The sequence below is a fragment of the Lissotriton helveticus genome, chromosome 2_1 (assembly GCF_964261635.1).
Source record: "Lissotriton helveticus chromosome 2_1, aLisHel1.1, whole genome shotgun sequence".
NCBI classification, from domain to species: Eukaryota; Metazoa; Chordata; class Amphibia; order Caudata; family Salamandridae; genus Lissotriton; species Lissotriton helveticus.
In genome coordinates, this window is record NC_136059.1 from 1,693,844,935 (window position 1) to 1,693,857,812 (window position 12,878).

General features: G+C 47.4%; 1 protein-coding gene across 2 annotated transcripts in view; it reads left to right on the forward strand.

Annotated features, from left to right (window-relative positions):
- ECPAS (Ecm29 proteasome adaptor and scaffold) overlaps positions 1 to 12,878 on the forward strand; it is a 709,962-nt gene that overhangs the window by 525,958 nt on the left and 171,126 nt on the right. The window lies entirely within an intron of this gene.

Below are 12,878 nucleotides of genomic sequence, written 5' to 3' on the forward strand. Positions count from 1 at the left end.
CCTGTGATACACTCTTCACTCTCTTCTCACCATCCGCTACCCTGTCCAAAGACCATCTTGAAGCAAGAAGTGGCAGCGCTTCTTCTGAAAGGAAAAGTGGAGTTAGTGTCCGAACAGGCCTTTGGCTAAAGATGCTATTTAGAACACCAAAAAGTATGACGTCTTCATCTGATTTGAGGCTTCAGAGTTCTGAACGTGTAGATCAGGATGGAGAAGTTCAAGATGCTGACACTAGCTCCGGTCCTACTGGCGTTGAAAAGGGGGACTGGATGGTGTAATTCAGCTTGCTGAATGCTTACTTCCCCATCCCGGTCCTACAGTTGCACTGGAAGTACATTCATTTTGTGGTGGGCTCTACCCATTACTAATTCACAGTGGTCCTGTTTGGTTGACTGGGACAAAGTAATGTTACTTTCCCTGAATTGGCAGAGGAGGAAGTGGTATGTAGAACTTGAGCACTTCTCCCTGTGTTCCCCCGCATCGACTGCCATCCACGGCAGACCTTCTCTCCCAGCTGGAGGGGGATAGTGGTGCACTCCAATCTTCAAGGCCTCCACCTTCATGCCCAGAGATTGATCGGGAACATCTAAGCTCCTTTCAGCTGCCACCAGCGGTCGTGGGCATCATCCTGTCAGCTTGTCGTCCCTCCACAAAATCTGTATTTTCTGGTAGATTTTGTTTCCTTGGTTGCATACAACAATGTGGGCCCTTTGCAAGTCTGGCTGTCAGAGTTCCTCCAATTTGCACTCTCTCTATCTCAGAGAAGTTGTGCGTTGAGCACTGCAAAAGGTTTTTGGCTGCATTGTCAGTTTTCCTCCATCTCCCAGACAAAACCACCCAATTCAAGTCTCCTGCTGAGATTAAGTTTCTTACAGGGTGTCTGATCTGTAATCTCCAACTCCTTTTGTTATTCCTCCGTGTGACCTAAATCTTGTTTTGACGTTCTTGTTGGGGGTCTCCATTTGAGCCTCTCCACAGTTGTCATTTGCGGTTTTTATGAATATTTATTTTGCTGCCATCACTTCAGCAAGGCGAGTCAGTGAGCTACAGGCTCTGAGTGCCCACTTGCCTTTTATGACCGGTTTTCCTGAGAATCTGGTATTGCAAACCAAGGCTGCTTTCCTCCCAAAAGTGGGTTCTACCCTGAATCATTGCTTCACCCTCGTATTCTTCTATCCCTACCGCATCCCATAAAGGTGGAAGAACAACTGCATCCCCAATAACGAACCTATGCCAGGGCAGTTTTTATCTTGACCACAATTGAGACATCAGATTGAGTCACCAACTATTTGTTGGTTACTATGGCAGTAGTTAATGAAAGGCAGTGCAGAAGTAGACTTTATCCTGCTGAATCATCTGCTTGAAAGACTCCGATCTCCAAATGGCTCTCGACCAACACTTGCATAACCCTCACCCAAGTCCTCCTCACCAGAAAGCTGACTATGGCAATGCACTCTGTTCCAAAATCAATGTTCTGGTGACCAGAAAACTCCAGACGATGCAGTGACCAGCATCACCCTCCACCCTCCTCCCTCGCACCATCCTGCAGGTCAAACAGCTCCACTGACTCTCAATCCACAAATGAACACTTTTCAAACTCCCCAAATATGCATACAAATCCTTACAGAGAATTGGCCCCACGTATCTCAACAACCGAATAAACTTACACAAAACGTCCATTTCTACAAGACATCTCACACATATCCCCCACATACAAAGAACCATGTTCAGCAGCCATGCCTTCTCCTTTCTCGCTCCTAAAGCTTGAAACAATCTGCGCATCAGAGCTGCCTTCTCAGTTCTTGAATTCCGCAAGAATCTAAAGACCAGGCTCTTCACCTAACCCCTGTCCTGCCTGGGCTCATGCAGCTCCTACTTTCAGTGCCAGGATAACTCTTTGGGTGAGTTGTGCTATACAATTGCACATAACCTAGTTCTCTCCATCAGATTCCTCATCTCCTGTCCACGCAAGAAGAGTTCCTATCTCTAGAGTCTACGGGTGACAACATGGGCACCCCTACACATCTTCGACAAACATTACTGCTTGGTCTAGGAGGGATGGGCACATGGCCAAGTCTGTGCTGCAATATTTCCTTATCTAACAACCCATCTGCAGGTAGAAGTGTCCATCAGATGAAAAAGTTGCCTACTGTAACTGTCTTTGTAGTGTATACTCTAGCTAACTGCAGGTCCCTGGCCTATCTCAGCCATCTCAGGGTAAGTGTTAATAAGGTTCAGATTAAAGTTTGGCACTGCACTATATGGAATCAATGTCGCTCCATTCAGTCACCTCAAAGGCATGGAAAAAATGGATGGAAACTAATGTTGGGCTGGGGCAGACACTATATAGTTTTGGTGACGTCACCCAACATCACTTCCAGCATAAATACGAATCCAGCGCCCCCAGCTGCGTCATTGATCTTCATAGTTTCCAGATCCAGTCTGATGCCTGGGATTATTCAACCGGTAAAGAATCTGCAGATAAGTAGAGTATCCACTAGGAAAATCGTACCTTTTTTCTTTAGGTTAAGGTCTAGATCTGTTCTATCTGCTTGCCAAAAATCCTTTTTTGATTAGAGACTTATAGCTGCAGATTCCTTACCTTAGAATTATCCCCAATCATCCGACTGGAGCTGCACATGTTTTCGTGAGCAGTACCCCTGTGCGGCAGTAGATGGCGTTGTTTGGCTCCTTTTGGCATCGTCTGCCCCAGAAGTGACATCTGCTGTGCCTATATAGGTACCACCCCAGCTCGCTAATGTCAGTTCTTTTCTTTCCCCTCCAATCAGTGCAGATCCGGAGAGAGCTTCCCCCAGTAATTTTTTGACTGACCTTTTCCACTTTTGATGAAGCCTTATTTCAGATTTTCTGGTGTGGCAGGATGTCAACTAGCAAGATCGGCCCCACGTCCTGCTGCTCCTGTCTCTCATATATATTGGTGACTGACATGCACTATGTGTGCCTCTGGTGCCTCAAGCGCAACCACGATGTAAATACCTGTGCCGACTGCCACGCCCTGCACCCCAAGGCCTTGCAGGAGTGCTCAAGGCCTTGAGGGAGTGCTCCCTCAATTTCCCTGCTGCTCGATGTGGGTCATCGCGACTGTCTCAATACCGGCGGAAAGAAAGGTCCTGGTATCTGTTGCGGAGCCCAGGATCCTCATGTCATTCAAAGTCGTCTTTATGCAAGTCCCACAAGAAAAAGAAAAGAAATCAAAGAAGTCTTTAACTTCGCCCTGTCATTCGACGAGACTAGTGTTATCATTAGATGCCTGGCTCCACGATCGAGCTTGGTCCTCCCCCGAGTTTCTGGGCCCAAGTTTGTGATTTCTGTGAGGCCTGGCATCTCATATTTGGGCAGCATGCTGGCGCACCTCAGAGCCCCGCGGGTCTAGGAAGGGCCCTCACTGGTTCTCCACTGGCTCTTCTGTCCCCGGCTCTAGTAGGGCCCCTTGGATCCACTTATGAATCCAGACAGGCACCGGTCGTACCACCTCCACCTTCCCTAGCGCTGATCCTGATGCTCCTGGCATCGCTGTCAACCTCCGGCAGCACAATCCCCAATCTCATCCCGACTGACACAGAGCCATAGGGGCGCCATCCAACACCGGCACCATGCCTTCCAGGCCGAAACACGAGCCCTGTTACTGTGGGCTGGGATTTGGGGAGGTTTAGGAAGGGTGACTGGACCCTGAAGGTTACCAGTCCCTATACCCTAACATTGACTGTTGTGAGGAATTGGCGAACAGCAGCAGACCTCTCCAGATACTGGCATGGTCTCTCCCTCTACTGTGGCTAGAGAGGAGGGAACCTCTTTTGCAGTGGTGGTGAGAAGAGCGGCCTAGGTCCTGTACCTTAGCCTACCCTCAGACTAGCGTCTTGACAGTGGTGCTTCAACTGGGAGTGACCCCCTCAGAACCACGTCTCCCATTTAATAAAGCCATCACAGACGTCCTGCTTGGGACTTGGTCTAAACGCTGCACAGGGCCCCTGTGAACAGGACGATTGCACTCCGCCACAGCCGATATCCCTACCCTGCCCCAGGGCACCCCGATTTCCTCACTCAACACTCTACCCCGGAGAGCTTGGTGGTCCATGCTTCCATCTCTCGTCTAAATTCTGACGCATTCCCTACCACCCCACCAGACAAGGAATCCAGGAGGCTGGATACTTTGGGAAAGAAAATGTTTTCTTCCACCAGCCTGGCACTTTGGTCCGAAAACACCACGTGCCTTTTGGTCCGTTAGTCCCATACACTGTGATATTCAGTTGCGCAGCTGCTGGCCATGGTAGCAGAGGAGGCTGGGGCCCTACTTTCCCAAGTTATTACATATGGGAGAGATGCAGCCTAGTTCATGATCCAATGTGGTCTGGACACAACTCGCTGGTCAGAGTGGTTTCTGTGTGAGTGGACTTACAACACCACTCCTGACTGAGAACTGACTTTTCCAGGGCTGTCTAAGCATCACTTATGGACATGCCCTCTGATGGTTCCCGTCACTTCCGCGACAAGGTGGACTCTGAGCTGGAGCGCTTCAACGATAGCAGGGCGACGGCCATGTCCTTGGGCCTTTTTCTGGTCCCACGCCAACCACAGTCTGCCTTTTGCTCCCTTCATGGCTACAGAAGGGGTTTCCAGATGCATCTTAAAACACCCAGCCACCACACGTCTTACCCAGCCGCCATGGCAAGCAAACTTCTCAGCCTCTGCATGGCCGAGGACCCAGTACTCACAGAACCCGTGGTTCAGGCAGCCTGAGGACAGGCCAGTCCACCACCCCAGCAGCCGCAGCCTTCAAACCCCTTTATTTTACCCATTTACCATTATGGGCACCCGGTGGGAGGCAGGATATGCCATCACCTGCCCCAATGGAGGTCAATAACATCAGACCACTCGGTTCTTCAGATTGTCCGAAGGAGCTTTTACCTCCCTTCGTGACCTCCCCTCCACCCATTCCACCCTCTTGCGACGGACTGACGGAGACTGACTGAGGACCATCTCTCCTTCCTCTGCGAGGAAGTGGCGACTCTCTTGGCCACTGGAGCCATAGAGAGGGAGCCAATAAAGAATTAGGTTGTCGTTGTTATTCCTGCTACTTTCTGATGCCCAAGAAAGACAGAGGCCTGTGTTCTCTCCTAGAACTGCACCCTCTCAATTTCTTCCTGAAACAGGAGAAGTTCAAAATGCTCATGCTCGCCCAAGTCCTATCTGCCCTGGGTCTGGGAGACTGAATGGTAGTGTTGGACTTACAGGCCCCATTCCACATTCCCGTCATGCTTGTCCACATGCGCTACCTACGGTTCACGGTGGCCATGAGCTGTGCTCTCTTTTGGACTTACTAGTGCCCCTCGGGTGTTCACCAAGGTGAGGGCGGTGGTTGCAGCTCATCAGGGGAGATTAGGGGTGCCAGTGTTCTCCTATCTCAACGACTAGGCAGGCTCACCCCAGGCTGTCATCTCCCACCTTCTGACTACAGCGGACCTCCTCCACTCACTGGGATTCACTATCAGCATGCGAAAGTCACACCTGACTCCTTTTCAGATTCTCCCATTCATTGGAGTGGTCCTGGACATGGTGAAGTTTCAAGTTTATCCTCCCGAACAGTGAGTCCACAGATATTCAGTATGTGATAGCAATATTTCAACCTCTAAATTGGATTTTGGCGAGACTGACTCTAATGCTGCTGGGCCTCATGGCCTCCTGCATCCTGCTTGTGACACATGCCCGCTGGCATATACGGGCTCTACAGTAGGACCTGATGTTCTAGTGGGTGCAGCATAAGGGGAATCTCTCCGACCTGGTCCAGATCTCAGAAGGAACTGCAAAATATCTGCAGTGGGGGTTAACGACCCATGATTGGGTCAGCAGCAGACCTCCTCTTCCTTCCCCAACCAGATCTAACAGTGGTAAAAGAAGTGTCACTCCACATCATCCCTCTGGAACGCTGGGTGATCTGGCTGTCATTAAAAGCCTTTCTACCCACCATCAAGGGAAGGCTAGTACAGGTGCTCACGGACAACACCACTGCCCTGTGGTACTGCAACAAACCGGAAAGGGTGGGGTCATAGACTCTTTGTCAAGAGACCCTGCATCCCTGGACATAGATGGAATATCGGGGCATATCCCTAGTGGCCCAACAGCTTGCAGGCTCTGTGAAAGACAGTGCAGTTAAACTCAGCCGAAGATACCTAGCGGATCACAAATGGCATCTCCATCCTGAGGTGGTGCAAGGTCTCTATTGAGCAGTGGGGAGAGACTTGGTTAGATCTGTTCTCCACCACAAAGAGTGCGCACTGTCAGCAGTTCTGCGTGCTGAAGTCTCCAAGGTGGCTCTCTCTCAGAGACGCTTTTCCCCTCGAGTAAAGTTCAAGCTTCCTCTATGCCTTTGTGCCCATACCGCTCCTGCCCTGAGTTTTCAAAAAGGTCAAAAACGACCGAGCCTAAGATATCCTTGTGGCTCCTGTGGGAAGCTGACTTTTTATGTGGTAGTGGCAATGTAAGGGCACACCATGGAAAAAGTACTGATGACGCTTATTGGTGTACAGGATTTAAATTAATAATCCTAAGTGCTCTATTTGTGGTAGTGTGGTCGAGCAGCCTAGGCTTATCTGAGGTTAGGGTTAAGCATTTTTTGTACACACGAAGTCAATAAATGAGACACACACTCAAGAAACCTTAGACCAATTTAGAAAAATAATACAGATTTTTATAACATTTTAGACATAATGATAATTGGTATCAGGTAGGTTCTTTCGGATTTATAGATTTTTTGTAGCATTAGCAAAAATACAGTCCATGGTTTTCAGGTATGAGCCTCGAACACGGTAATGTTATTCTATGAGGGAAACATTCACTGCATAGAAACACTTGCAAATGGTTTACAGGGTTCTCCTCCTGGACTTGAGTTGCTTAAGGACAAGGTCCAAGAAACTACTGTCAGTTCAGTTTTACTTGCCCTGGTGAGTCTAGGCGCAGAGGTGCTGTTTGCGATGGTAGCCTCAAGTGTTACGTGGTAAAGTCAATGGAGAAGTACCTGCAAAGAGAAAGGCTGCAAGTGGGGACTGGGGGACTAGTCCAGCAGAACCAAAAATGGGCTCTGCTCTTATGGATCTCTGGAGTACGAAGACGCCAATGGCTTATGTGGACCAGGACTGGGGGGCTTGGGTGGAGATGTGTTTTGTCCAGTGAGTCACTCAAGTCAGAAGTTCTCACTTCATTTAGGTGACCTGGAGTGGGAGAGAAAATAAGATTGCAGGGCCACTCTCTGTGATGACCTTGAAGATCCCGATGTCCCTCGTTGGCAGCTCGGTCTTGGCGTCAGTGGTGTCTGGGCTGGAGACACAACAAGCCTTGGTGCTTTAAAGGGCTCTGGTACCCCAAGTATTGGTGCAGGGAGAGACTGGAATAGCTCCGTGGCTTGAGACTTGGTAAAGCGACGAGCCGGACCTCCTGGACTCTAAATAGCAGGCTGCATGCAGTTTTTGTGTGGGCCCCCTTGAGTGGCACAATATGTGCTGCAGCCCATAGATACCCTGTTTACTACTCATGTGCTGAGTACCAGCGGTACCATTTACTAGGGACTTTTGGCCGATGCCCGGTGAAGCTACTTGTTAGCTATAGAGGAGATGTGATGTGGACTACCCCTTCGGCCATCACCTACCCAGCCGGACATTGGACAGACCTTACTTCGTCTGTCCGTCGTACTCTCCCTCCTCCCTCTTTACTCCACCCACTTTCTCCTTTATACTCCATTTATCCCTTTGTACTCTCTAATTTTTTTCTCCTTGAGACCTAGCCGCTTGACTGAAGCCCAGTGGAGCTACCTGATAGCATTAGAGGAGATGGGCTTTGGACTTTCCACTCGGCCATCACCTACCCAGCCGGAATTTGGGCAGACTCTCCTTCGTCTCTCCATCCTATCTCCATCCTTTCTCCCTCCTATACCTTTACCCCGCCCCCTTACCCTTCTAAGCTCCATTTATTTAATCTTCTGACGCTCTTGAAATGTTTTCTTGTAACTGACGTAACTTGTAACTGATGTAATTTTGTATAATTTTGTGGATCCTTATGTAAAGCGCTCTGATACCTCCGGGTCTAGCCAGCTCTATATAATCCTCAAATAAATGAATAAATAATACAGGAGTGCTAAAGTCCTTGCCAATTGGGATCGAATTAGTCATTTAGCTGTTTGAAAAGAAAGAGTTCTGGCACATTGGGGGCCTGATTAGCAGGTACCCAGTGCACTTTCAGTCGAAAAGCATCAGTACTAGGGCAAAAAGTGGGGGAGGGCATGTAAAAAAGAGGGACTTTCCTACAGCTCTGGACTGAGCTTGAAGAACGTTGGTATCCCTTGCTGTTGAGCATGGCCATCATTCCTCTGATCCATCTGCCCCTTCAGGAGGATCTTCTGTTGAAGTGCACAACTTTCAGGCGTGGCGATTGAGCGGTGGTAGTTAACGGCTTTGGACCTTCCGTCTGCAATGTTGTCTTTGCAGCCAGCCGTCTTACCACCAAGACTGTATATGCCTGCCGTTGGGGCAAGTTTGTGACATTGTGTGTAGAGAAACCCATTGACCCTCTTTCTGCTCTCCTCTCTCAGGTCCTTTTGTTTATCCTTTCTCTTGCCCAGCAGGACTCTGCTTGGGGCACCATAAAGGGCTATTTTTCTAACATCTCAGCCTTTCTGCGGTTGCCAGATCAGTCATCCCTCTTCAAATCATCTGGGCACATAGGTTCTTGAAAGGTGTGCAACCCGTTCCCACCTTCACCCATCATCATACCTCAGAGGGACCTTAATCTAGACCTATAACGTTTCTGATTTGTTTTCCCTTAGAGCCATTGCACAGCTGTTCTCTCAGGCTCTTGATCTGCAAGACGGCCTTCCTGGTGGTAATACCATCTACTCGGAGAGTCCGTGAGCTTCAGGCTTGATCATTCAAGCCTACATACCTGAATATCTACCCAGATAAGCTGGTTCTATGCACTAGAACTTACTTTCTGCTGAAAGTCATCACTCCCTTTCATATAGGCTATTCCATCACTCTTTTTACGCTCTGCCACATCCCACCAAAGAAGATGATCAACATCACCGTCTGGACCCAAAAAGAGCGTTGGCATTTTTTCTGGACCGGAGTAGAGAGTTCCGGGTGGACAACCCACTCTTCATGGGGTATGTTGGCATGAAGAAGGGAAATGCCATGCAGAAACAAACCATCTCCCGATGGATCATGCTCTGCATTAAGATCTGCTATGCATTGGCCGTGAAGCAACTACCTGAGAGTTTGTGTGCTCATTCCACCAGAGCTAAGGCTGTGACCACTGCATTAACACGTGGAGTTCCGGTCCTGGACATCGGCCAGGCAGCAACGTTTACAAAACACTACTGCCTGGAAAGTTAGGCCCGTTGGGTCGGGCACTTTGCTTGTTCAGTCCTGCAGGACTTTAGAGTGTGAAGCAGTTTCACAGAACCTCCTCCTCAGATGAACAAGTTACTTACCTTTGTTAGCGCCTTATCTGGTAGAGACTCTTTATCTAGCCGCAGATTCCTTACCGACTCACCCATCCTCCCCAAAAGGCAAAAGGATTTCTAGCGACAGGGACGTTCTCTTTTCAGAGCCCTAGTTTTCCTCACCAGTGGTCAGTGTAATTTCTGGCGCTGCGCACCTGGTGTGGAAAGTCGAGAAAAGAAACTGACTTCAGTATTCTGAGGTGGCACCTAAATAGGCACCGCGTGCGTCACTGCTGGCGTGGACGACGCCACGTGAAATCCACCGACGCCACCTACTGGCGCTCAAGGGGAATTCTCACAAAACAAATTCTGGATCCAGTCTGATGCCTGGGAATAATTCTAAGGTAAGGAATCTGCAGCTAGCTAGAGTCTCTACCAGATAAGCGGTTACCAAAGGTAAGTAACGTTGTTCTTCTTGTCTAGCAGTTCCAAGAAAAATAACCATATGAGACAGGCTCAGTGTCTTATCGTCCCACCCTTTGCCATAGAGTTTGGTAGTCAAAGCTCCATCTTCGGAATTGAAGCAAAGTACCTTTCCTATGAGCCTGTCAGAGCAAGTGTTAAAAACTGGACCTTGTTTGGCATATAGACATTGTTTCAGGCCATCTCACCTTTCACATTGTGTCGCATCTCCAGTGTATCAAAAAGACTACTTAAAGCCCCAACACCAAATCTCATGGTGACACAAATAAGGCAGTGTAAGTATCCACAATCTCCCATAGCTTTAGCCTACTTTGGTGTTAACGAACATCCAGGCAATAGCAAACCCTGAAAAACATAAGGAAGCCAATTGCTGAAGGAAAGTGGCTGACCCAAATCCCTTGTCTCTTTATCACTCTGTGTCTCTCTAGTACTGCTTTTTTGAAGGATTGATATTATTAGATCTTTATAAGTAATTATTTTATTCTTTAATATATATAAAATGTTTTCATCCAGCAAAGGAAAGATGTGGCAAGTTAATTCAAATGGAAACTGTACCTTAAATCAGTTCTGCATAACAATATACTGATTCAGTGTTAAAGGAAAAACATGACTTACTCTAAGGCCCTGATTACGAGTTGAGGTACTATTTAGTGCACCTGATAAATAACAATACAACAGTGTACATTATTTATCGAGTGCTGTAAATAGCATCTATTACATGCTTGCATGAATAACATGCAGATTTTGGTGTTTAACGTTCCAAAATCTGCATGGTACGGTAAAAACCCCTTTTCACACATTTCCCCAGTTAAATTTCAGCAGGTTTAACCTGCCGAAATTTAACGAAGCTTTAAGTATTTAAAGCATCCAATAATTATCGGATACAGTAACTAACTTTTACCTGTCTGGCCATAAACATAGGTTTAGGCACACATAGGCAGACAATGGCAATTCGCAAATCTGTTCAGAAGTGGTTCTGCCCTCCCACAGCATGCACCTGTGTAGGCATAGAAGAGCCCTGGTCTTTCACTGCACTAGCAGTTCACCGTCCTCGAAAATAAAATAGTAAAAATTAAAAAAGGCATTTAGTGATTGACAAACAACACTTAATAGCAACAAATTCTTAAGCAAATGTATGTGGGACTCAGAATGGCAAGCTATCTCAGAGGGAAGGGCGACACAGTCCCTCTGTGCTCACATGCATACATACCTCCTCAGTCACACACAGCTTGGGCCACATTTATAAATTAATGATGATCAAATCACAAACATAGGGCTCCATAAGGAACTTGCGTCCAATATTCAATATAATTAGGGATTTATGTAAAAAGGAAGAATCCCGTAAGACCAGTTTTCTTACCAGCGCAGTAAACTGTTGTCAAGAGCTTGAAAGAGTAATAACTCTTTTCTGGTTAATTGTAAGAGCTTTCCAGTAACCAGTTTGCCTCCCTTCACAGTCAAGACACTTGAACGTGCCCAGTGTCTTCTCTATTGGTCCCAAGAAGGGTAAGGAAACACCTGATAGAAAAAAACTCCTGCACTAACTTGCAGCTTTTAAATGAAGATAAAGTTGCATGAGAATAGAGTAATGCTTCACGCCGTCACTTATTCAGGGTAGAGAAAAGAGGCAGCAAACATCTTCTGAGAATCAGGAATTCAACAGAAATCTTGAAGCTGGAAATATAGGAGAGAAAGCTAAAAAAAAATGATAGCAAAGGGGCGATTAATACTACGAAGAAATAGACTTTGAATGCGTTGCCATGTATACTCTCTCTGTGCATTCCTTAAACCTGAATCAGATGAGAAGTGATGTGCGAGAAATCGGGATTTCAGTGCTCTTGCCAAGTTTTACCAAAAGACAGGCTTCCTTGAGTAGGACTCGCTTACATTTAAGGGGAGCTGCAAGAGAATGTGCAACTGCCACTTCCTGAACATAACTCCAGCAAGAATGTCTAAACACCTTCCCTGTCACCAGAATGCCTAGACAGAGGTAAGGGGACTGGTGCTATCTATTGACACAGTAGAGACCAAAGCCACCAGTGCTGTGAGCATGGCAGAGCTCTGAGCTGCCTGCAAAGTCTGCAACAACTGTGCGGTTGCTCGGCCATGATAAGAGTGCCCTGCAGTACTTCTCCTGGTGCCCAAGCCCTCTTTTCTTCCCACAGCGTGCACTCATTGGTTCATGTGAGCAGATCCTCTGACTCACTTGACTCCCAGTCTGAGGGCTTGCAGTGGAGCTGGCAGGACCCTAGTGACAGATGCCCATCCTAGCTTCTTGGACTCTCATTGTCTGGGCTGCCTAATGTAGCGGATGATTGGGTGTTAGGAATACTGCTAGTTTCAGGCTGGCACTTTTAGGCTGTGGTGGGGCTTGTTTTTATTATTACTGCCTAAGGGCAGAATTTGCCATGGTCTGCCATGGCCTCCTGAAAGCTGCTCAGTGATCAGGTTGAATTCGTAGGTTGTAGGACAGTAACCTACCACCTAAATCTTTACTGTGGGCATGGGTATAGTAAATGTAAGGATGGTAGTTTTCTGATCAGGAATGCGTTTTTATATGTTTGTGAGGAGCATGTTGATTCTGCTGCATTGCTATTGGTGTGTATGCAACCGACCTCTTTGATTTGAAGCATACTCCGCAAGGTGGTAAATTGTAGGAAAATTGTACTGAGTACTGGACTTACTAAGAGAGTACCTTGCCCTATTATCTATGGTCTCCTCTCCTGTGAGTATTTTTTTTATCGTCTTCAAGCGTTCGATCACTTTACTTCCAAGAAATTGAATTAGTGGCATACAGGCTCTGCCAGAGTAGTGAAATAATGCCATAATGTTCTTTGGCTGATTATGTTCCATTTTCAAACGCCCACCTAATACCTCTTACAGGTTTTTCAAGAAATAGTGAACTGGTTTTACTATCATTATTTTATATGGCTATCATCTGTGTGTA